General features: G+C 38.7%; 1 long non-coding RNA gene and 1 other non-coding gene across 2 annotated transcripts; both read left to right on the top strand.

The window, feature by feature from the left end:
• Nucleotides 1–4,450: 4,450 nt before the first annotated feature.
• LOC125581109 lies at nucleotides 4,451–4,557 on the top strand. Its single transcript, XR_007318820.1, has one exon. It is a non-coding gene; the product is annotated as a small nucleolar RNA R71 (small nucleolar RNA).
• A 15,267-nt stretch (nucleotides 4,558–19,824) lies between these two features.
• Nucleotides 19,825–22,429, top strand: LOC106373460. The gene is made up of 4 exons (XR_007318631.1): nucleotides 19,825–20,534; nucleotides 20,632–21,918; nucleotides 22,007–22,042; nucleotides 22,121–22,429. It is a non-coding gene; the product is annotated as an uncharacterized LOC106373460 (long non-coding RNA).
• Nucleotides 22,430–26,808: the final 4,379 nt, after the last annotated feature.

The following is a 26,808-nucleotide window of genomic DNA, read 5'->3' as shown; positions in this document are numbered from 1 at the left end:
CGAGTTTGAGTAATAGAATAACTGTTTGATGAGAAAAAAACTTGACAAAGACTCAAAAAGGTTAGAAACACATACAAACACATTTTATCACCTTTTCACTGTGCTTGTTCGTCTTCATTAATATGAACAAACAGTAAAACTGAATTAGTTTATCAGTGACAATTCACTTATCTTTTGTGTTTATAAATCCAGTTTATTTCCCCTAACACCAAACTCTTTCCCCTTCTGAATACCCTGAATTTATCACCACAATCAAATTTCCACGCTTATGTTATTGGAATGTTTGATTTGGTTGTCGCAACCAATCTTGTAGTTGTGATATACTTTGGGTTTTATCGGTTTTAACCATGGTATAAGTCCATTTATCTCTACACTATTTATCTTTATACCTTGGTTTTTACCGGTTGTGATATACCTTGGTCTTTACATTATGTTTCGAGTCTGTTTTAATGTCTTTTCAGGTCTAGGTATGTTTTGGAGCATTATGGAGATTATGAAGCCATTTGGAGTTTTAAGTGAAGAAAACCCGAAGTGTTGAAGTCTTAGTCGATATTTTTAAGTAGTGTCGATCGATACTCCTTGTGTATTGGTCGATTATACGCTCAAATTATTATACTTATGGATTGAATCCACATAGATTCTATGATTCACTGAATAGACTTATGTGTATCAGATTAACCTAGACAGTAAATAATATGAAGCAGTAAATAATAAGAAAGTAAATAGGAGTTGTAAACAATGGAAGAAGGCTTCTAGACTTAGGGTTTCATTCAGATTATCAGAACTCAATCTAAAGAGGCTAAGGGTTTTTTGAAGATCAGTCCTAGAAATCAAATTCAATAAGCAAGTGATCTAGCTCTCGCATGCATTTACTAATCTGATGTCTAAATCATGTGATTCTAACTCTCATATGCGAATTCAGAAAAAGTGTCGATCGATGCTTCTACTAGACGAGCGTTAAGATCTAATTCGATTTTTTACTAAGTTAGCTAAACCAGCTCTCGCGTGCGCCTAACAACTTAGCTCAGCAGGATTCAGTTCAGGTAATAGACCATGCTATGGCGTGCGCCTAACTATTCTATCATCATGTTTCTAGTTAATTACTCTAGAAACAAGCAATAAGAACAATTTTGTGAAGGATTCAATATGATTACCCTAGCAGTTCTATAAATCGAAAGTTCATCAAATCCATAGAAAATCCCTAAATCTAACAGGTGATGTACTGAGACATGATTAGAGAAGACATAATCAAAGAAAGAATAGATATCATATAATCAAACCAAAAACAGTGGAGTTCCAAGAGGACTCCAAAGGAGCTCCTCTCTTCTCTCCTAACTCAAAAACAAAGAATAAAAGAAATGGCTTAGAAAATATATAGATTAGGTCATGTACTGGGGACTTTTGTAAATAGGGAAACTTTGAGGTAAAGTTGCAATTCTCTCTCTCTCTCTCTCTCTCTCTCTCTCTCTCTCTCTCTCTCTCTCTCTCTCTCTCTCTCTCTCTCTCTCTCTCTCCTCATTACATGTCGCCCTTCAAGTCTCTTCATAGCCCATGAGGCTCTCATCATGTTCTCCTTTGAATCTCGTTCGAAATGTCTTTCGTCTCGTTGCAATCAAAGTTTCCGTTAAGATTTTACGAAGAAAACAAGTAAGGAGTTGTTTTTTTATAAAACTTAGAGTCAAACGCCGTGTCAACAAGGGTTTACCCAAAACCAACAAATTTTCAACAAAATAATTTGAACTCTTCATTTCGTAAGACCAACATTATAAAAACATACTTTGGAGAAATCAACGATTTTCCGGAAAAGTCGTAAAAACACATTAGTCGTGAAACGGTTCGAAGCAACCTAAAACATGACGAATGACCATTTATGAATTGAAATAAGAACAGGCCCGGAATATAATGACGGTTTAATCGACTTGAATTAAAATAAGAATGGGCCCGTAACTGGCCCCGAACAGGCCCGTAATATAATGTAAAGTTTCCAAGATAAACATGGATTTTGGAAAGATATCCCCAAACGGATAAACTCTAATCATGGCGGAAAATAATAGACCGCCGACCTTGGAGGCATATATAAAGAGGACCTAGGAGAAGAGGACAAGGGACATAAATTTTTTAGCAACTTTAGCTCTTTCGTTTTTGTTATCGAACTAAGACTCAACTAGGTTTAAGGTTCTAGGTGGTTAGAAATAGAGAACTCAATGACAGCTCTTGCGGCCGAAGCTTTTACAAGATGTTATAACAATCACTACCCTCTTACACAGATTAGAAATAACATCATCCTCTCTTTTCTCTCGATTTCGTATTGTTTACTTTCTTTTTCATTCATAGTTTGATACTTGTCGTTGGCTTCGTAGAAATTTGGATCCTCAAGGAAAGTTGAGATTTCTTTACTTTCCTCTATTAACTAAAATTGATAGTGCGAATTTCGGTTCCCACATAAGAGCCAATATATTATCTCCTTAAGCTATTGGGACATCATTTTCTTCCTTCAAGCGCTGCCCGATATGACACAATGCTGGTTGATATGCTCCAATTAAGCTTTTCATAGCGTCAGCTGTAATACTTAGAGATCGAATCCACATGGACTTGATTACACAATAGACTATAGGCTATCAGATTAAAGCTAGGCAACAAATAGAAAGCATGAAAGACAGTTAATTAAACTGTTGTAAAACTATGGAATAAAAGCACTATATCTAGGAAAATCAATCAAGTAATTTAGAATTGCAGTTAACAGATTCCATGGTTTATGAAGAACAATTCTATAACTCAAATCACTGCAATCAATCAATCAGTTTTAGCAGTAGAAACTATTTATGTATAGATTCTAGAATCCTAAATTTCTCTGCGAATTCAAACAATTAAGAAAATAATTAAGATCATGTTTGATATTTTCACTAAATCCCTAAACCAAATTTCTTGGTGAATTGTTATTTAGCTCATAAAGATGAATCCTTGCTACTGTCAAGTTTATCATAACGCTCTACAGAGTATGGTATGAGATTGGTACATAACGTCTTGCTACAGAGTATGGTATGAGATTTACGCTCGATCCAAGATCAACCAGAGAGCACGAGAAGACTGTTCTACCAACCTGCAAAGAGAGAACAAACTTGCCCGGATCACCCAGTTTCCTGATTGTCTTGTTCTGAAGCACTGCGCTGCACTCCTTAGAAATGATCATGAAATTGCTGTCCTCAGATATTTTCCCGGAGATCAATCCCTTCATCAGGCTGCGCATAGAAAGCATCATTTGGATCACATCAATAAAGGGAAGGTTGATGATCAAGTCCTACAGCATCTTCTTGCATTTCATCTCCTCTCAATCCTTACGAGTAGCTTTTGCCGGAACAGGATATGGCACCTTGGGTGTGTATTTGCAAACAGGAACAGGCTCAGTGCGTGGTTGAACAACCTCAGCAGGCTGTTCTGTTTCAGAAGGATCAACCTCGACAGACTGCTCCGTACGTTATCAGCGGCTGGAGCATCTGAAGGCGATTGCTCTGATTCTTTATGTTTCCCTTATTCGGCTGCTGTGAAGTTCTTTGGTACTGGATCAGTCAGTTGTCTTCCACTCCTCAACCCAACTGCATTGCACTCCTTAGGATTTTTGTATGTCTTTCCAGGAAGCCTACCTTGCTGCCTCTTAACACTCTCGACAGTTTGAGCAATCTGAACATCCATCCACCCCATGTGGCTGGCGACATTGTCGTACTTGGTACTCAGGTCGTTGAACATGTTATTCATCCTGGTGTTGATGTCCGTTGTGACTTGATTCAGTGCCTTGCCTTGAACCTGCTGACCTTGCAAGAGCTGCTGCATCATCATGTCTAGGCTTTTCAGCTCATCCTGTGGAGCAGCGGCAACTATCGGAGCAGTCTGCGGGTTGTTTTGCGGTTTAAAGTTCTGACGTTGATTTGCTGAGTACGAATGTTCGTCCTGAGAATTTCTGAGGGTAGGACTTCTGATATCCCGTGTTTTGTGCCCTGTCAGGATTGTCTGCTTTGGTGTTGTTACCAAACAAATGTGGATTGTTCCTGACGTTAGGGTTTGGGTGATAGTTGTTAAACTGCCATCCTTGCCCATTGACATAACTCACATCTTGCTGGTCCTCTGCGGGCTTATAAGTATCCAATGCAGTGTCCTTGACGCTCTGCTCTAATAATGAATCTTCCATGATGAAAATCGGATTCTGATTGCTCATAATCAACTGGTCCATCTTGGCTGATAGCTCATCCATCCTTGAAGTGCCGACGCTGCTGACTTTCATTGAGCGGTCAGTGTCTGCGTTCTTATTAGCTGAGCTTGCAGCCATATTCTCGATCAGTGCAAAAGCTCCTTCAGTCGCTGAGTCATGAAATTTCCATTACTCGAGGAATCGAGTTGGTTTCGCTCTTCTAAGGTTTCTCCATCATAGAACACTCCCAAAAGGTATTCGTTGTCGAGCCCATGGTGAGGGCATTCCCTACGGTAGGTGTTGAAGTGCTCCCATGCATCACAGAACGGTTCATCATGGATCTGTTTAAACGTGGAGATCTTGTTCCTCAAGGCAGCAGTCTTTGCCTTCGTGTAGAAGTTGCTCAGAAAGGCTGATCAGACCTTCTCCCATGTAGTCAGAGAGCCAGTCGGGAGAGAGTCTAACCATCTAGTGGCCTTCCCGTCAAGAGAAAATGGGAACAATGAGCACTTGATGTAGTCTGGTGGCACACCATTCGCTTGGGTAAATCCGAAAACCCTTTCAAAGTTCTCAATATGGTCCACTGGTATTTCAGCCGGGAGACCATTGAACATCTTCCTCTGCACTAAGGTGATGAAAGCGGGTTTGATCTCGAAGTCCTGCATCTGACATAGAGGAGGGTTGATGGCAGAGCGAGTAGTAGGGAATTTTCGAGGTAGGTTGACTTCTCCTATCGGAACGCCTTGCTGTTGTTTCTGCTGTGCGGCAAGTTCAGCTGCAGCCTGAGCGGCTTGTTCGTGTGCGTTCATTGTTTGCTGCATCTGCTGCTGCATGAATGCCATAGCTGCAGCGAGATCGTCTTGATTACCGTGATCACCCATTGTGGTGTTAATCGGTCTTGGTTGTTGTCTGTTCGTTTGTTCTAATCTTGCAAGTTCTTCTTTGCTAAGCGTATGTAATGGTCCTTGTGCGTTTCTCCAAGTATGTCTACTGGTCATGCACCTGGATCATTAGCTGCAACATGAAGATTAGAGCAAGTTAGATATCTTAGACTGAATATTGAACAGAAAAATAAAGGTAAAAGATATGGTCCCCGCCGCAATGGCGCCAAAATTTGATACGCTAAAAATGAATCCTTGCTACTGTTAAGTTTAACAGTTGCAATTGTAATATTTGAGATTCAATCCAGAGGATCAATTCACACTTTATTCCTATGAGTTCAATATTAAGTTAAGAACAATTATGGGTTTTGATTTCAATGATGACGTAGGAAACAAGTAACAAGAGGTTGTATTCGATTTAAACAAGAAGCTAGCCTAGGGTAATTCATTGGGTGCTGATATTGAGCCAAACAATTATTCAAGAGCGATAGGACACTACAAGAAAACATCAAGGATTCTGAGGGAAAAAATCGACGGAATTTCGTCGGAATATCGTTATTCCGACGCAATTCCGACGAAACACGTCGTCGGAAATAATTTCTCGGAATTTCTTTTTTCCTCTGAAATCCCTCGGAATTTTCCGACGGAATTCCGAGGAAATAAATTTCCGAGGAAATTCCGAGGATCCCTTGTTTGTCGGAAAAGTCCTCGGAATATACCGAGGTAGAACTTCGTCGGGATAATTCCTCGGAAGTTCATCGATCGATGCGTGTTTGGACATATATACATCGATCGATAGGAGTATACCGACGGACTTTTTCCTCGGTTTATTCCGAGGAACTGTTCCCTCGGTATATTCCGAGGGATCCGTTCCTCGGAATTTTCCGAGGGAGTTGTCCCTCGGAAAATTCCGAGGGAAATGTCCCTCGCTATATTTAAAAAAAAAACGGATCGATCGATGCGTTTTTGTTCAAAAACGCATCGATCGATGTAGTGAAAAATATAATTAATTTCCTCGAAATGTAAAAAATATTAATTTTTTTGAAAAAATAAAATTTCTGAAATTTAAATTCGAAAATATGAAATTAAAAGTAAAATTGAAATCATACTAATTAATATTCAAAGTTTCACAAATAAAAATAAAACATTCCGAGATTGGGGAAAAAAAAACTACGGGTCTGGCACGTCCGGGAACACCTCGTTCGGGTACATCCTCTGCATCATCTCCATCATTTGCTGGTTCAGCCTCCTCTGTGCCTCATAGCCCGCCTGTTGAGCCGCCATCTGGGTCTCCAACAAAGATATTCGATCATCTTTGTCCTTCAACTGAGCCGTAAGTACTTCTGGATCAACAAAGGGCGGTGGTGCAGAAGAAGGAGGAACCGACCGGGTGCGACGACCCAAACCGAACAAACGTCCCTTCTTCTTTGGAACCGACTGAATAGAAAAAAGCCAAATTTAGAAATTTAAACCAAGAAATAAATGAATTGAACTTAAAAAAAAAGAACTTACGGATTCAACGATTTCGTTGATTCGAAACCGGGACAAGTTGGTCGAAGCCGTCGAAGCGTCATCCTCGGTTTGAAGCTGAGACACTTCGTCTACCACCTGAGTTTGGACCAGGTCGACCACGTCCCTCACAAGACCGTCATCAATCTGGCCGGTCTTCTTGTTGGTATACGCCCTCCTCATTAGGGCGAGATCATCGACCGGCTCGCCATCATTTTCTTCCGCCTTGAAAAAAAACATAAAATTAAAGAAACATTAGAAATTAGAAGAAATGCACAATAAATTTAAATTCTGAAACTCAAATAATTGAAGAAAAAGCGGTTGAACTTACCATGCGATCTCCGAGAGTGGCAATAGATTGAGCACCCAAGTTATGCTTGTAGATGCCCTTCCCTTTACGGTCGCTCCTGCGGTTGGTGGAGTTGGTGGAAGAAGTTTCTTTCGTCTCCTCCTTATCCCAATGCGCACACAACTCCTTCCAGACCGTATCGTTCATCGACTTTGGGACCTTTTAATTAAAAAAAAAGAAAAAGTTTAATAAATTAAAAAATAGTTTAATAAATTAAAAAATTGTTTAATAAATTAAATCGAACCTTATTGATTTCCCACTTCTTCTTCCACTCGTGGATCTGCTTCCCATAGTTGTCCATTACTTTATGGACGAAGTGGTGATAGATAAAGAGCGTCTCATCGGAATTCCAGTTGAACTCTTGCTGAAAAAAAAACACAATTAGTAGAAAATTTATATTAAAGATTAAAAATATAAGTAAAAAATTAGAATACTTACCGCAAACTGACGAAACCACAGAACCTGCTTGTCGGTTGGGAAGTGAGTGAAAGTCGGATGTCCACTGTCGAGGGCCGAGTACATCATACGGTTGATCCATGCGCTGATCCCGTTCCCGGATCGGTTGAACCTTATTAAAAGAACAAACGGTTAATAATGAATCCAAATTTAAAGAAAAAAAAATGTTTAATTACCATGTTTGACCCCGTCCATGTGGATACGGAGTGAGATACGGAAGATGGTCACGACCGGGCTGTTGAACCAACTCCGCAACCCTCATCACTCCCGGAGGACCCGGAGGAACAGGAGCGGATGCAGCAGCGGGAGCGAGAGGAGCATGAGCGGGTGCAGCAGAGGGAGATGTATGGTTGGAGCTGTGGGGCGAAGGGGAATCCTGAAAATGGCTGGAATCCCGAGACTGGCTCCCCGTACCACCACGACCACGACGCTGTCGAGGCCGGGTCTGATCATCATGAGACCTGTAAATTAAAAAAATATATTTAATAAATACAGAAATATATAAATTAATTTTTTTATTAAAAAAAAATCCCAAATAATTTAATCACAGAAAAAGATTTATATATATTAAATTTTTTAATAAATATATAAAAATAGTTCTAATAACAAAAAATAGTTTTAATAAATAAAAATTGTTTAATAATTAAAATGTTTTGTAAAATCCAAAAAATCGAATTTATATAGAAATTTTTTTTTGTAAAATCCAAAAATCGAATTTATATAGAAAAATCGTTTTGTAAAATACAAAAATCGATTTTATATACAAAAATCGATTTTATAAATACAAAAAATAAAAAAATTATAAAAAAATTCTAAATCAATTCAACAAAACAAATTATTCAACCAAATCACAATTCTAAACCTATTATACAACCAAATCACAATCCTAACCAATCACCCTAACAAAAATCTATCAAAACTACACAAAAACCTAACAAATAGAACCTAAGAGAGTGGGATAGGGTCCTTACATGATTTGTGTAAGAGAAGAGGGAGATCGCCGGAGATATCGTCGGATTTCAGGGGGAAATCGCCGGAGAGAAAGAGAGGAGTCGCGCAGAGGAAGAAGAGAGAAATGGGGAAGAAGAAGGGGCTCGTGGTTATAAAACCTAGGGTCCGACGGACATTATCCGTCGGAATTCCGTCGGAATTCTAATTTCAATTTTCGCGAAATATTTGCCCGGTAAAATGAAAATATTCCGAGGAAATTCCGACAGATAGTAAAATATCCGTCGGAATTTCCTCGGAATATTCCGAGGAAATACCGAGGAACTAGTGTTTGGGGTTTCAAAACATCAATTTTTTTTGCCGTATTTCATTTCTTATACAATTGTAATGCATACCATTGAGGATTCTTTGTATACATGAGCATAAACCATGAAATAACAAATTTCAAAACTAATTGAAAGTATTCCCTTTACCGTTCGTTAAAAGGTATAAGTGTTTCTCTTATGTTGCGAGATTTCGTTCATACAATCGGAAAAGTGTTAATTATACGGTAAGGAACAAATTTTTGACTTCATAATGAACGTAAGACACTTAATAAGGGTTATATAGGTGTTATTCAAACGGCAAAACGTTGTTTTCGGTTTAAAAACCCTATTTCCTCGGAATTTCCTCGGATTATTCCGAGGGAACTCCGACGAAACCCTCTTCTTCCTCGAAATTTCCTCGGAATATTCCGAGGAAATTCCGACGAACTAGTGTTTGGGGTTTCAAAACGTAATTTTTTTTAAAAAAACGCATCGATCGATGCGTTTTTGAACAAAAACAAATCGATCGATTACTAAGATGGCCCGGGCCGTAAGATTGTGATCGATCGATGAGAGTATCCCATCGATCTATCGACAATCTGAATTGTTCCTCGGAATTTCCTCGGAAAATCTTGTATGTTTTTTTAAAAATGCATCGATCGATGCGTTATAGAACAAAAACGCATCGATCGATTACTAGGATGGACCGGGCCGTAAGATTGTGATCGATCGATGAGATTAACCCATCGATCTATCGACAATCTGAATTGTTCCTCGGAATTTCATCGGAAAATCTTGTATGTTTTTTTAAAAATGCATCGATCGATGCGTTATAGAACAAAAACGCATCGATCGATTACTAGGATTTACGGGGCCGTAAGATTGTGATCGATCGATGAGAGTAACCCATCGATCTATCGACAATCTGAATTGTTCCTCGGAATTTCCTCGGAAAATCTTGTATGTTTTTTTAAAAATGCATCGATCGATGCGTTATAGAACAAAAACGCATCGATCGATTACTAGGATGGACCGGGCCGTAAGATTGTGATCGATCGATGAGAGTATCCCATCGATCGATCGACAATCTGAATTGTTCCTCGGAATTTCCTCGGAAAATCTTGTATGTTTTTTTAAAAACGCATCGATCGATGCGTTATAGAACAAAAACGCATCGATCGATTACCAAGATGGCCCGGGCCGTAAGAATGTGATCGATCGATGCGTTATAGAAACAAAACGCATCGATCGATGCGTGTTCGGAAAACAGAATTATAAGGCAAAACCCGACCTTTTTTGGATCTAAACCTTAGAACTCTCATCCCCTCCGATTTCCCCTATAATTCGCCCCCCCCCTTTCTCTCTCTATAATCATCCGATTTGAACAATTTTGGGCTCTATTCCACTTGATTTTTCGAGCTCTACCTGATTCCTACACTCGTCTTCACCCTAAGACAGGTATACTCCGCGAATCTCCACATTCTGAAATCGTGTTCTTGAGCAATTTTTTGGGTTTTGTGAATTTCTTATTTCCGTGTTGATTCCTTGATCAAATATGCATGAAACAGATGTTTAAACATGGAATAGAACACAATTGTCTGTGATCAACGAGTTTGGAACATGATTTGAGATGATTTAGGGATAGAGAATTTTTTTCAATTTCGTTTTTTTTTATCACAACTCGATTTTGCTTTTCATTTTCATGTTCAGCTTTGCCTTCTTAATTGATTATAACCATGTTGAGAGCAATGATTCTATTTTGTAGAGAATGAAGCGCACGAAAACATCAGCAAAGAAAAACACACAAGAAGCGGGTTCGTCACAGCTGGAGAAGCAAAGGCCAAAGAAGTGGGATAAGTCTGATACCACCCACTACAACAACATGAAGAAGGTAGCCGTTCCGGCTACACAACTAGCATGTCCTGAGACGATGACAATATTGGGAATCAAAGCAGACATTGAAGGACTGTTCCAGAACATGGGTCTAGGCCAACTATGCAACCTCAAGGAACCCACTTATCCGGAGTTGGTACGCCAGTTCATAGCATCCGCATACGTCACCCGTCCCGATGATAGCCATCAGGAAGGTTTTCTGGCATTCGTAGTGCAGAAAGTATACTATGAGGTATCTTTCACAGACCTCTGCGGACTATTTGGATTGAGTGCGGGGGAGAGGACATATGGTCTTTATTGGACTTCAGAGCTGTTGAACTTCTGGGAAACGATTGGCACAGGGGTTTATAGATCTTCTCAGGCAAAGGAGTCACTTATCCGGAGCCCAGTACTGAGATATGCGACACGCCTCATTGGCTCATTGCTATACGGGACAACCACAGCCGCATCAGTCACGCAATGGGAGTTGTGCCTCCTGTACCAAGGTGTGAGGCATTTGCTACCGGCATTTGGAAACTCTACATTCCCACCTGCTACTGCCTTCAACATGGGAGCGGTGCTGGCCGCAAACTTAGCAGGATACAAGGGGAAAGTAACCAAATCCAAGAGCAATGCATGTGGATTTGGTGCAGTGATTACTCGGATCCTTAGACATGTGGGTGTAGACTGTGAGAACCACCAGGTAGCACTGGACAGATCGAACAACATTGCTTGGAACTACCTGGATGTCATTTCTCTAGTAAGTAAGGAGTTCATAGCTGGTCCCCACTCGAGGATCGATCGGGATGGTCCTTACGTCTACGTATTCCAGGACCGAGCGAAGAAAACACTCTACTGCCACCTGCCTCAGATCGGCCTGACTGCTCTACTTTCAGAGGCTGCAGTTGAGTTTCTACCCCCTGCTACCGCACTAGTAGACAAGCCATCCTTCTTCACGCCAAAATATCAGACCAAAGGCAAGGGCGTGGTTGATGAAGAAGGACAAGATGAGGCTGCACAAGCCATTCCAGATGATTCACAACCCCATCAGCTACTCCCATCAGACTCCAGCCAGTACAAGCTGCAAGAGCTTCCACCGAACGCCACTTCGCGCCAGCAACAACATTGGAGAGATCAGAGCATAAAGACAAACAACGACATGCTACACAAGATCTGGGCTGCCATTTCACGTATCAGGCCGTGTCGTTGCCAAAAGGATGATGTAGTTCATCGGGACAACTCTCCATCCAGCTCTGGTTCGGGTTCGAGTGGTACACACAGGGTAAGAAAGAGGTCCAAGAGACCCAACGATGCAGGAACATCTGGAGCAGGAGACGAGGAGTAGGAGCTATCACCGGCTATTTTATTTTCTTTTCTATTCTAACGTTTTATGGTCTTATTTTCTGTTAATTTTGAACTGAGTTTTTTTTTAGGTTTCTTAATTATGAGTTCGTATTTCTTTTACATGGTTTCTTTGTTTTATTTGGTTGTGTTTTGTGTAGCTTTTAATTCGTATTCAGCTTTGCCTTGCTAGATAAACCAAATAACTATTATCCGAGGAAAGAGGTTATATCAAGTGTTCCTCGGAATTTCCTCGGTATTTCTTAAAAAAAAAAAAAAAAAAGTTCAATGGTAGTCTGTTTCCGAGTCATCATCACCAGATGAATCTGAATCTGGATCTTGGTGAAACTCTCCAATTACTGGTTCATCCTCTACGTGAACGACGGCTTCCTCTCCAAAGTCGGTTAAATCGACTACAAGGCCAACTCCAGCTAAATCTTCTGCTGCACTACAGTTGCCGGATGTGCTTGGTTGTAGTGGGTCTTCCAGCTCAGAACTTCCCTGAACTCGGCCTCTCGGGTTGAGTCTTGTAACAGTAACCCATGGATCATCTCTGTTCCTTACCCGGGGGTACTTGATATAACAAACCTGTAACATTTAGAAAAATTATAAATTAATACACATGATGATGAATCATTCTGAATAATTAACATTTAATTACCTGATCGGCCTGGGAAGCAAGAATGAAAGGATCATAATATTGCAGCTTTCGCCTCGAATTTACTGATGTAACACCAAATGCATCTGTTCTCACACCTCGATCTGGGGTGTTGTCGTGCCAATCACAATAGAAAACAGTACAGCGCAATCCAACCATGCCCAAATACTTGATTTCCAAAATCTCATGTATGTGTCCGTAGTATACATCATCTCCTGATGCAGAACAAACGCCAGCATCATAAGTCGTACTCGAACGTCTCCTCTTCTGAGTTGTGAATGCATATCCTCGAGTACAAAATCTCGGATATGACTTCACAACAAAGTTTGGTCCAACGACCATCTCACGTATCCAATCGTCAAATGTTTCACCTCTGGCCAAACCAGCAGACACCTATTAATAGCACATATATATATATTATATCAATAAATGTGAATTAGTATAAATATGTGATAAAATATATTTTAATTTGTTTAAAGCACTCACATAAGTAAACATCCATCCAGTAAATTCTCTCTGCTTCATTTCTTCTAGTTCGTCCTCTGTGGCGTATCTATACTCGAACCGCTTTTCTGCCATGAAAATCCTGTATATGATGACAATAATGTAATTAATTAAGATTTAAATTTCAACTTGTTAAAATAAAAATTTGTAAGCTCATTTATTTACCTCTCATATTGAAGAACGTCTTCGCAGTTGGTGAGCAAATATGTTTGCAAATGACTGCGCTCCTGCTCAGTAAGTCGACGGTCCTTTGGTTTTCCGCTAAGTCGTCCAACGTCTGTGAAAATGTCTGGAACCGTAACATGATATGTTGCCCGTTCGCCTCTATCATCATGCCGAGCAGGTCTTCTGTTTTTGGTCTGAACTTCTGCTGGAAAGTAGTACTCGGCAAAGTTTGAAGTTTCTTCATTGATCATCTGTGCGACTATAGAACCTTCCACCCTACTTAAATTTTTCACCATCTTCTTCAAATGGAACATATACCGCTCATACAGATACATCCATCTATACTGCACAGGACCACCAAGTTCCAATTCTCTTGCCAGGTGAATAACAAGATGCTCCATAACATCAAAAAATGAGGGAGGAAATATCTTCTCAAGGTTGCACTGAATCACGGCTATGTTAGTCTTCAAATTTTCAATACCTTCAAGAGTCACTGATCTCGTGCATAAATCGCGGAAGAAACCACTTATCCCTGCAATTGCTTCATGAACATTTCGTGGTAATATTTCCTTGAAGGCGAACGGAAGGAGGCGCTGCATCATTACATGGCAATCGTGGCTTTTCAAGCCAGTAAACTTTCCTTCCTTTCTGTCGATACAGTTACGCAAATTTGATGCGTAACCGTCTGGAAATTCCACATCGTTTGAAATCCAATCAAAGAACGCATCTTTTCCCGCTGCATCAAGTCGGTATATGGGAAAAGGAGCCCTACCATTCTCATCAACATGAAGTTCTGAACGAGCACATATATCGACTAAATCCAGTCTTGACTTCAAATTATCCTTTGTTTTACCTTGAACATTAAGGATCGTGTTCATGAGATTGTCAAAAAAGTTCTTCTCAATATGCATGACATCTAAATTATGCCTTAGCAGATGATCCTCCCAGTATGGCAGATCCCAGAAAATACTTTTTTTGTGCCAGTTATGTAGTTCTCCAACAGCATCTACCGGAAAACGCTCATGTCCACCGACTTCTGGCGTCCTTTCTGCACCAAAATCTCTTAGTTGTATCTTCAAATCTTTCCCACAAATTTCCGGAGGTGGACTGTCAAACACCCTCTTGTTCTTCGTAAACAAATTCCTACTCCTACGATATGGATGATCAGGTGGTAGGAATCTCCTGTGACAGTCAAACCAACACGTTTTCCTTCCGTGCTTTAGTTGGAAAGCATCAGTGTTATCTTGACAATATGGACATGATAGCCTTCCATGCGTTGTCCATCCAGACAACATACCATATGCTGGAAAATCACTTATTGTCCACATTAGTACTGCCCGCATTTGAAAGTTTTCTTTACACGAAACATCGTATGTTTCAGCACCTTGAGCCCATAGTTGTTGCAACTCATATATTAGTGGCTGAAGAAACACATCAAGTGATCTCTTAGGATGCTCTGGTCCGGGAACGAGAATCGAGAGAAACAAAAACTCTCGTCGCAAGCACAAGTTTGGGGGGAGGTTGTATGGTGTAAGAATGACGGGCCATAGAGAATACTGTCTTCCACTCTTGCCAAACGGACTGAAACCATCAGTACATAATCCAAGGTAGACATTTCTTCTCTCATACGCAAAGTCGGGATACTTTGATTGGAAATGCTTCCACGCTTTTGCATCTGAAGGATGTCTGATCTCACCATCTGTTGAGTGCTCCGCATGCCATCTCATTGGTTGCGCTGTGCGTTCAGACAGATACAACCTCTGCAACCTTTCCGTCAAAGGTAAATACCACATCCTTTTATATGGCACTGGAACTCTTCCAATTGTATCTTTATAACGAGGCTTTCCACAAAATTTGCATGTAACCCGCTGTTCATCCACCCTCCAATAAATCATGCAGTTGTCGCTGCATACATCTATTACCTGATACGATAAACCAAGACCAGCTACGAGTTTCTGAACCTCGTAGTATGAACCAGGAGCTACATTATCCTCGGGTAGAATACCTTTTACAAAATCAGCAATCGCATCCACACAGTCTTCAGCCAAATTATAATCTGTTTTAATGCCCATCAATCTTGTAGCAGATGATAAAGCTGAATGACCATCTCTGCAACCTTCGTACAATGGTTGCTTTCCAGCATCCAACATATCATAAAATCTCCTAGCTTCTGCATTGGGTAAATCTTCCCCTCTAAAATGATCATTTACCATCTGCTCAGTACCTACACCATAATCTACATCCGTTCTAATTGGTTCTTCTAATCTAACCGCTGGCTGAGGTTCACTAGTACTACCATGTTCATAATCAGTTTCCCCATGATGATACCAAATTTTGTAACTTCGTGTAAACCCACTCAAATATAGATGAGTCCAAACATCCCACTCTTTAATAACCTTTCTATTTTTACAATTAGAGCAAGGACATCTTAACATACCTGTTTTTGCTTCCGGTTGTCGGTGAACTAACCCCATGAATTCAGTTATACCTCGTTGGTATTCTTCCGTAAGCAATCTCGTGTTCGGATCCAAATGAGGTCGATCGATCCAAGAACGAAAATAATTTGAAGAAGACATATTTTTTATGAATCAAATTCGTGTGTAAATAGAGTAAGAGGGAGGATGAAGATATGAAGTGAATGAAGAGGAAGAGGAGTGCTTGTATTTATAGTTTAAATCCTGCCGACATACCGAGAAAATTCCGACGGAATTCCGACGGACAAAACTAGTTCGTCGGAATTTCCTCGGAATTTTGTAAAATCCCCCAACGGCTCTCCAACGGCTATAATATTTCCTCGGAATTCATCGGTTTTTTCCGAGGAACAGAGTTTTCCTCGGAATTTCCTCGGAATATTCCGACGGACTGTAGTTTCCTCGGAATTCCGTCGGTATATTCCGAGGAAATTCCGAGGCAACCCAATTTTGTGTTTCCTCGGAATTTCCTCGGAAATTCCTCGGTATATTCCGAGGATTTCATTTTCCGTCGGAATGTCCGTCAGAATATCGCTGTTTTCTTGTAGTGGGATACAATCTAGAACTCGGATAACACGACTGGGACAGCCCACTTTCGTGGTGATGTTCCCTTTGCGAATCGATCTTGCTACCTAAGCTTTCGCTTGGAACAAGATGCGATGGCAAGCCTTAGAGATCAAGTCCGATAAATTCACTCAACACCCTAATATCTACTTTCTCTGACTAGGGTTGCTAAGCTCATTCATATGATGTCAAGTTATATTCCACACGGTTAGTGAGTTGATTAAACTTAAGTTCGAACATTAGGTGATCAAGTTAATGCAAGCAATAAGAGTTATATGAACGAAGACACAAGGAAGTCGCTTATATATGTTTAGCTCGTGTAATCAACACCCAAATACCTTAGGTGAGCTAGCCGACTACTCAATCATAATGCAAAACATCAAAAACATGATTTCTGAATAATACTGCATAAGAAATAGAATAAGAAACAAAGGGTTCAAGATGATCTTATCTAGATGAGAGATGAAGCCTTCTCCCTTACAAGTTGCAAATCGCCAAATCAAGTATAGGTTTCTTGCAAAAACTAGCGTAGAAAATAAAATAGATAAGATATGCTTTTTATATGGAGGCGCCGATAGGTTAGAGGGAAAATAGGGTAGCTAAGGCAAAACCCCAAAATATCTTGGAGGTTTCCTTATTTGTCGAGAACAGTCACTCGGCTGTTCCGCTGTGGGAACAATCTTCGGGGCGCTCCGCCTGGCTGTTCCGCGTGTAAACACTCCAAAATGGCATCTTTCTTCATGCATCCTCTTTTCCACTCTTCTACCTACTCGAGACCTGAAATGACTACAAAAGGACTAGACAGACTCGATAAAGACTGAAAAACCTTTGGAAACATATACACTATGATGTCAAAAACACCATATATCACTCTTACACAGATTAGAAATAACATCATCCTCTCTTTGCTCTCGATTTCGTATTGTTTACTTTCTTTTTCATTCATAGTTTGATACTTGTCGTTGGCTTCGTAGAAATTTGGATCCTCAAGGAAAGTTGAGATTTCTTTACTTTTCCCTGTTAACTAAAATTGACAGTGCAAATCTCGGTTCCCACAGAAGAGCCAATATATTGTCTCCTTAAGCTGTTGGGACATCATTTTCTTCCTTCAAGCGCTGCCCGATATGACACAATGCTTGTTGATATGCTCAAATTTAGCCTTTCATAGCGTCAGCTGTAATACTTAGAGATCGAATCCACATGGACTTTATCACACAATAGACTATAGGCTATCAGATTAAAGCTAGGCAACAAATAGAAAGCAGGAAAGACAGTAAATTAAACTGTTGTAAAACTATGGAATAAAAGCACTATATCTAGGAAAATCAATAAGGTAATTTAGAATTTCAGTTAACAGATTCCATTGTTTATGAAGAACAATTCTATAACTCAAATCACTGCAATCAATCAATCAGTTTTAGCAGTAGAAAATATTTTTGTATAGATTCTAGAATCCTAAATTTCTCTACTAATTCAAAAAATTAAGAAAATAATTAAGATCATGTTTGATATGTTCACTAAATCCCTAAACCAAATTTTTTGGCGAATTGTTATTTAGCTCATAAAGATTATTCAAGGCAATCAATAACATTGTCGTGTCTACCAATTATCCTATGTTCTAGATTATCAAGGTTGTCAATCCAAATCTAGCGTTGAAAACTAATGAAGATGAAGAATAAAAGATAAACCCTAACAAATCTAATTAGCAATTCACGATCCTAAATAAATTGCATTAAAAATAAGGTAAGAAATATTGGACTACCATCCTGAAGCAATAAATTTCAAATCTAACTAGCAATTCATCAACCACCCAACCGTTTCCCTCGACCAGAAATCACCTGGTTATCTGCATATAACATCGTGAAGCTATAAGTCATATTTAACCTAATTTTCCACCTCCATGGATTTTTTCACTTTCTTTAAACTGTTACTGTATTAATTGACTTGTGGCATAAAAAAATGACCAATTCTTCTATAGAACAGATTCTAGATCATTCTGATATAGATATTCCAGTAATTGTAATCCATCGATTTCCAACTTCCCAGTCTCCATTAAGCCGGAGCTCAAGCTAGTCAGACAATTTCTGGTGTTGGTCGAGTAAGCGGTGTAAACAGAAATATATCACAAAGTATAAGGGATGAATTTTTTTTTCGGAATCAGAGAAGAAACATTATGGATAACCATCACTAATTTTGTTTCGAGATTGACAATTGGTTCTCTATGCGACAGAGACGAATCAAAAACAATACTTTTATTAGTAAAGAAATGTAAGATGAGAGACGAAGAGAGTGAAAGCATTCGAGGAAACACATTAAGATGAGAAGAGTGTTTCTTTCACTACCCCTACTTTTATCAGTAATACATGTCATTTTTCTATTCAAATTTATCAGTTGACTTACAAGTAATATTTTTCATAGTTAGATTAGTATTTAGGTTTGATTAATTTTTAACAAGATGAAGAAACAGAAAAGGACATGTTGAGGTATTCAATCTCCGAATCATACACCAAAGCGTCTAAGTGTTAAAAATGTATTTTTTTTGTAATCAACGTAGACATACACACTAGCCAAACTGATGACTTTGTGTCTATGTGGACAAAGTAGGATGGTTGACTCCACGCACCACGTGCAATATTGCCCGTCTTTGTATTTTGAGTTCAAGGTATATATGTGATTTCAAAAGTGCTGAACCTTTTCTTCACTCTTTGTATTTCTTCCACATAAATTGCAAATGCATGCCATTGTTCAGATTCTTAATTAAATCAGCTTCACCAACTCAGAATAGTTTGTAACACAAGTTACATGTAATTCTCGGAAAGTTTTCATGCATTCATCGTTAAGATGAGAGCTTCAAACTCAGCAAGTAAGGATGAAAGGCTGGCTCTTTTATTGATTCCCTCCATCAGTCACACGAGCATTTCTAGTGTACGATACCAACCTTGTTTTGAGAATATGTCGTTTTCTTCCAAGAGCCATCTGTAAAACATCATCTGGATGGTATACTTTATGTTACCTCCTCCCTAGTGGTTAGTGATTGTGTTTAAGGTTAATCTAGATGGTATGCTTTATGTTACCTCCTCCCTAGTGGTTAGTGATTGTGTTTAAGGTTTCCATGTTGCCGTTTGTGCTTCACTTGCCGTTGTGCTTCACTCCAAAGTGTCTAATTTAATTAGTTAGGTAGAAGATAGAAAATGTCATTTCATGTAATTTTCTCTTACATTAGTAATAAGCAAACACACAGGTATCAACCATCCCAAAAGCGATTTTTTCTTTTGCTTCAGTCAAATTCTTTTTATTTTTATTTTATTAGCTAGCTTCATTATAAGTATACCATTCACTAAAATATTAATCAATACCATTAAAATAAAATTATCTCTATTTTGGCCCTTCTATTATCCTATCATAATATTTTTTGCCATTGGTTTCTCAAAAGGAATTATATCCTTCATTAATGAAGAACATTTTCTTAATATATTTTTGCGCAGTCCTATCGATTCTTATATGAGGATATTTAGAGCAACTTTATTGCGGTTTCGGGAAGGGGTTTTAAAAAAATAACAGGAATTAATTAAATGTAAACTAAATTAAAATGGGTGATACCGTTCCTTAATCTGTGGTTTGCAAATCGGTTTCTTAATGAAAGAAGGAAACAAGTGTAAGATGGTGGGCAAGACAACACCATTTTTTTTCCTTTTCCTTTTTTTCTTTCTCGGTTCTTTCTTCTTTCTCTTGTTTTCTCCGTCATCTCTCTTCGGTTCTTCGACATCTCAGAGGACGACGATGGTTTGTTCTTCATCGATCGATTGAAGATCGGAAATGATGGTTTGTTCTTCGTCTTCTCTTCGTCTTCTCTTGGTCGATTGATGGAAGGTGAGAGTTGATGGTTTGTTCTTCGTCTTCTCTTCGTTCTTCGTCTTCTTTTCGTCTTCTCTTCGTCGATGGTTTGTTTCTGAGGCAGAGTTTGTCGATTGATGGAAGATCAAAGTCATGCATCAAGAAAGGAGAAGCTGAGATTCAACAATCACAAGAAGAATCAAGTCTTCTTCAATAAAGGTCAGCTCCATCTTATTGTTTCTCTGTTCCATTGTATTCAAAGTTCATAGCTTTTTGTTAGGACCAATGAACATAATTGATTAACATCAATTAGCTCCTTGTGGATCAATAATTTTGGTTTAATTTAGTTGATTAACACAACATTATTTTGTTTGATAACACTTGAGGAAGGTATCTGAAAGAGACAGGACACAACATGGAGCACGAGTGGAAGAGAATGATTCTCAACTGGAGATTATACAGAGCAAGGCTCAACTCTCTATATAATTTGTAAAGTATAAACCACTAACCGGAGATTATATTGTTTTGCTTGTCTTATTTTTTTATTAAAGTGTACCTTGTCTCAGGTTATTTTTTACTTTGCCTTTGCAGGGATAAAGTGACTACAGATGGTGTCTTTGTTGAGGCAGAAGCATTGAATTGAAACAGAGGATGGTTAACAATCACATCGACGAGCTTTGTTGAGGCAGAAACATTGAATGGTACGAGTAACTCACTCCTTTTGCTAGCTTTTTTCTTTACTGATGGCGTGAGTTAATTGTGATAATGAATGCTGCTTACAGTTAGGTTGTGGTTAGGACAGTGTGCTTGTTTAGAGTTAAGTTTGTGGTTGAGTTAATTGTGACAATGAATGCTGCTTAGAGTTAGGTTAATTGTGATAACTCATCTCTATTAAACCCTGTAGTTACTGCTCCTGCTTTCCATCTGCTAACCACGTTCATTGTGACTCTTTCCATCTTCAAACACATTTCTTCTTCTTTCTCTCTTCTTTGACAGTCTAGGATATGGATTCATATAGTCAAAACTCCAACTTTGTTGATCTGTTGAACAGTCAACAAGATGGTTTCCCTCCTCAAACCTATTTTCGTGAGAGTTGTTCACAACTCCCTGTTTTTAGTACTCAATGTACTGACCCTTCAAGTTTGCGTGAAGACACACCATCAGAGAAAAAAGAAACAAAGAAATGGAGTCTCACCGAGGATGTTGTGCTTATTAGCGTATGGTTGAACACCAGCAAGGACCCTGTTGTAGGAAATGAGCAAAAAGCTGCTGCTTTCTGGAAGCATATAGCTGCTTACTTTGCAGCTAGTCCAAAGGTTCAAGGCAGTGAAAAGCGAGGGTTTATCCAGTGTAAGCAGAGGTGGCAGAAGATAAATGATCTCGTTTCCAAGTTTTTTGGTTCTTATGAGGCTGCAACAAGACAGAAGACAAGTGGAATGAATGAGAATGATGTAGTTAAACTAGCACACGAGATCTTCTTCAATGATCACAAGATCAAATTTAATCTTCAACATGCGTGGGACGAGCTAAGGTATGACCAGAAATGGTGTGAAGCATCTAGTAGTTAGATTGATGGAAGCTATAAGAAGAGAAAGTGTGACGATGGTGCTCAGTCCTCAAGCTCTTACGCGACTACCAATGATGCTGAGCAACGTCCTCCTGGTGTCAAAGCATCGAAACGAGGAAGTGGTAAGAGAATCGGTGAAGCCCTCAAGGGTGTCTCTGAGTTTCAGAACTTGTGGGCAATTAAGGAGAAAGATTTGGAAGTGAAAGAGAGACTGTCCAAGATGGGGCTGCTTGAGACTCTCATTGCCAAAAAAGAGACACTATCTGACTTTGAAGAAGCTTTAAAAAAGAAGCTTATTACAGAAATGTTGGGTAAGCTTATTGTTACTTCTTATTTAGCAAGTTCTGTTTATGTTTTATGTTGGTTCTGGTTCTCATTCTTATTTTTGCTCTGAATCAGGCCGCTCAGAGTAGTTTCTGGTTCTGTTTCCGAAGGGTGAGCACATCTCAGGTTTCTGTTTCTGTTTATTATTCTTATGTCTTGTTGTTCTCATATAAATTTTATTATTCTCAGGTGTTGTGTTCATCACATAGTTGAGCATTGCAGTGGTCTTCTCGTGATGTGTCACGGACATGGAAAAGCAGAAGTGTTTTGTTGTTTTCTTGTGTCAGTCTTATGTCTTTGTTGGTTTGTTGTGTCACGGAAGTAGCTATGTCTTTCTTGGTTTGTTGTGTCACGGAAACAGCTTGGTCTTTCTTGTTTTGTTGTGTCACAAGACTGCTGTTGGGTTTGTTGTTTTCTACTCTCATTGTCTTTAAATGAAATGAAGTACTCTAGTTTGTAATGAAATGAAAGTATTCTAGTTTCTTTGTGTCATTTGTAGTCTCAGTGTTCATCGCCAATACCATCTTCTCTTTCTCATATTCTCGTTTCTCAATCACATATCATCAAAATATCATCGCCAATATCATCTTCTCTTTCTTATACCAAGGGCTGCAACAAAACATACCAAGGGGTACAACAAAACATACCAAGGGGTACAACAAAACAAGGGCTGCATAAAGAGATACTCCGTAAGGCAAGTTCACAAACATTCATCTTAGTTTTTTTTTTTTAATGAAGGTGATTAAGAAGGGGTTTAATACCTACCAAGTTATATTTTTTCCAACCTTATATAATATGAAGCTTCATAACAAAAAAAAAATATAATATGAGGCTTAGTTTTTTTTTTTAATTGAAGGTGATTAAGAAGGGTTTTACTACTTACCAATTTTTTTTACCAACCTTATATAATATGAAGCTTCATGACAAAAAAAAAATTATAATATGAGGCTTCATGACAAAAAAAAAATATTGATGAATATTTTGATGTAGGTAACCATGGCATCTTCTTCTCATAATAATCCTGATGATTTTGATCAATATTTTGATGAATATGTTGATCAACATTTTGATCAAACGTTCGAGAATCTTGTCATTGCTTATGGTGGTCAAGAAGAGGAGAAGCCAGAAAGAAAAAAACGAGTTTATATCGAAAGAAATCGAGAAGCCGGTCATATACGATTATGGAATGATTATTTCAGTGAGACTCCTACGTGTCCTGAAAATTTATTCCGACGACGTTTTAGAATGAACAAGCCATTGTTCATGCACATTGTTGAGCGACTCTCCAACGAAGTTCAATTCTTTCGCCAAAAGAAAGATGGTCTTGGAAGGCTTGGTCTCTCTGCCCTCCAAAAGTGTACAGCAGCCATTCGTGTCTTGGCTTATGGTACTGTGGCTGATGCGGTCGACGAATATCTCCGGCTCGGGGAAACAACAACTCGGGCATGTGTGGAAAAATTTGTGGAAGGAATAATCAATTTATTCGGTGATGAGTACCTAAGAAGACCAACACCGGCTGATCTTCAACGTCTACTTGATATTGGAGAGTATCGTCGATTTCCCGGGATGATAGGAAGCATCGATTGTATGCATTGGGATTGGAAGAATTGTCCCACCGCTTGGAAAGGGCAATATTCGCGTGGTTCGGGTAAACCAACAATCGTTTTAGAGGCCGTTGCTTCATATGATCTCTGGATATGACATGCGTTTTTTGGTCCTCCAGGTACCTTAAATGATATCAATGTTTTTGACCGCTCACCTGTTTTTGATGACATAATAAAGGGTCAAGCTCCGCAAGTCACTTACTCTGTTAATGGAAGAGAGTATCATATGGCTTACTATCTGACCGATGGTATTTATCCGAAATGGTCGACTTTTATCCAATCTATTCCAGTACCACAAGGACCGAAAGCAGTTCTATTTGCTCAACGTCAAGAAGCTGTCCGAAAAGATGCGGAGCGTGCTTTTGGAGTCTTGCAAGCTCGCTTTGCCATTGTCAAAAATCCGGCACTTTTTTGGGATAAAGTCAAAATTGGGAAGATTATGAGAGCATGTATCATACTCCATAATATGATACTAGAAGACGAACGAGATGGATACACTCAATTTGATGTTTCAGAGTTCCTACAAGGAGACGACACCGGAAGTTCACATGTCGATCTCTATTTTTCTCAAGATATGCCTACAAATATCGCCAATATGATGGGTGCTCGAACTAGAATTCGTGATAGACAGATGCATCAACAACTAAAAGCGGATTTGGTTGAACATATATGGCGTAAATTTGGAGGTGATGAAGGCTCGTTTCAAATTATTTTATTTTACTACTCTTTGTTTTTATGTTTAAATTTTAAAATCTATTTTAAAAATGTTATCTTTCAATATGATTTATTTAATAAATCAATTTTATTTTTAAAAAAATTTATAATTTTTTTTAAGAACCCTTAGTTAAGAAACTACCATTAGAGGCACAAAATCGAACAGTTTCTTAACTAGAATCCTTAAACCCACTTAAGTACATTTAATTAATTAAATAATGATTAAAGAAACCCACTTGAGTTTCATGGATAATCATGCTCTTAACCCACTCACATATAAATAGCAACTCCAACGAGACTTTTTCACTGATATCTAACAACTAATATATTAAAACAATAAAACAAGAGGAGAGAGAGTGAGGTTAAGGTTCTGAAAACTGAACCTGCAAAAAACTCTGCTGATGCATAATTCACACATGTCACATTTTTATTTGTTCACATGTCTAAAGGATAAAAACATTAATTACAAAATTATATTACATTAAAATAATATTATTTTTTAGTCAAGAAACTTGGTTTTAGAGATCAACCATTAAGAGCATGTTTATTAGTGAGACCCATTAGTGTCTCTTAAGTGGGTTGTAATGATTTTTTAATTATTAAAATTATGATAAGAGATTTTGCTAAGAGACTGTTAATTATTGGGGTTTATTGGTGGTATCTTACTTAAGGTTCTTAACAATTAAAAAAGATTAAAATTATTTTTAAACATAAAATTTTAAACAAAGATTAAATTTATTTATTAAATAAAAAAGATCAAACATAACATTTCAAACATAGATTTTAAAATAGAAACATTAAAACATTAAAACAAATATTACATAAATGAACGATAATAATTTCAAAGCGGCATCGAAGCTCTGTTGTTGTCTTGATCACTTCCGAGTTTACGCCATATATGTTCAACCAAATCACCTTTTAGTTGTTCATGCCTTGTCTATCACGAATTCTCGTTCGAACACCCATCTGGTTGGCAATATTAGTAGGGATATCTGTAGAATAGGTCAGATCAACATGTGAACTTCTGCTCCCTTCTCCTTGTTGGAAATCTGAGACATCATATTGAGTGTAGTCATCTTGTTCGTCTTCTATTATCATATTAAGGAGTATGATGCATGCTTTCATAATCTTCCCAATCTTGACTTTATCCCAATAAAGTGCCGGATTTTTAACAATGGCAAATCGAGCTTGCAAAACTCCGAAAGCCCGCTCGACATCTTTTCGGACAGCTTCTTGATGTTGCGCAAATAAAACTGCTTTCGACCCTTGTGGAATTGAAATAGATTGGATAAAAGTTGCCCATTTTGGATAAATAGCATCGGTGAGATAGTAAACCAAATGGTACTCTCTTCCGTTGACCGAGAAATTTACTTGCCGGGCACGACCATTTATTATGTCATAAAAAACCGGGGAGCGATCAAGAACATTAATATCATTTAAAGTACCTGGAGGTCCAAAAAACGCATGCCATATCCAGAGGTCATATGAAGCAACGGCCTCTAAAACGATTGTGGGTTTTCCCGAACCACGAGAATATTGGCCTTTCCATGCAGTGGGACAATTCTTCCACTCCCAATGCATACAATCGATGCTTCCTATCATCCCGGGAAATCCACGAACCTCTCCAATATGAAGTAGACACTGAAGATCAGCCGGTGTTGGTCTTCTTAGGTACTCATCGTCGAACAAATTTATTATTGCTCCCATAAAGTTTTCCACACATAAGCGAGCAGTGGTTGCACCGAGCCGGAGGTATTCGTCGACCGCATCAAGCGCAGAACCATATACCAACACACGAATAGATGCTTTACACTTTTGAAGTGCAGATAGACCAAGTCTTCCGGTAACGTCTTGCTTTTGACGAAAGAATCGAACTTCATTGGAGAGGCGATCAACAATACGCATGAACAATGCCTTGTTCATTCGAAATCGTCGTCTGAATAGATTTTCGGGATATGTGGGAGTGTCACTGAAATAATCATTCCATAACTGGAGATGACCTTCTTCCCGGTTCCGTTCGATAAAAACTCGTTTTTTTCTTCTCCTCCTTTCATCTTCTTGATTACCATAAACATTGCACAAATTGTCAAATGTTTCATCGAAAGTTTGATCAAAATATTGATCAAATGTTTGATCGAAAATTTCATCGAAAGTTTGATGAGAAGAAGAAGCCATGAGAGGTTGGTTTTACAATGTTGTTTACGATATGGAAATTTTTGATAAAAGATAGTGAGAATGGAGAGAAGAATGAGAGATTGTGTGAGATTAAATATAGAGAGAATGGGAGATTAAAGATTATAGAGAGATGGCTTGTGAGAGTAGAGATAGAGAGATGGCTTGTGAGAGTGGAGATAGAGAGATGGCTTATGTTATGAATATATAACAACATCAACACTTACGAATATATAACAACATCAACATTCGAACACTATACAATGAAAACACTAAACTCCAAAGCCCCGTGACCTCTGTCTTTTGCTCTAACACTATACAAAGACAAGACTCCAAAGACCCGTGAAGACTCCAAAGACAATGTGATTACAAGACTCCAAAGACACG

Source organism: Brassica napus, chromosome C1 (genome assembly GCF_020379485.1).
Source record: "Brassica napus cultivar Da-Ae chromosome C1, Da-Ae, whole genome shotgun sequence".
In the NCBI taxonomy this organism is placed as follows: Eukaryota; Viridiplantae; Streptophyta; class Magnoliopsida; order Brassicales; family Brassicaceae; genus Brassica; species Brassica napus.
This window is presented reverse-complemented; position numbering and strand designations above follow the sequence as displayed.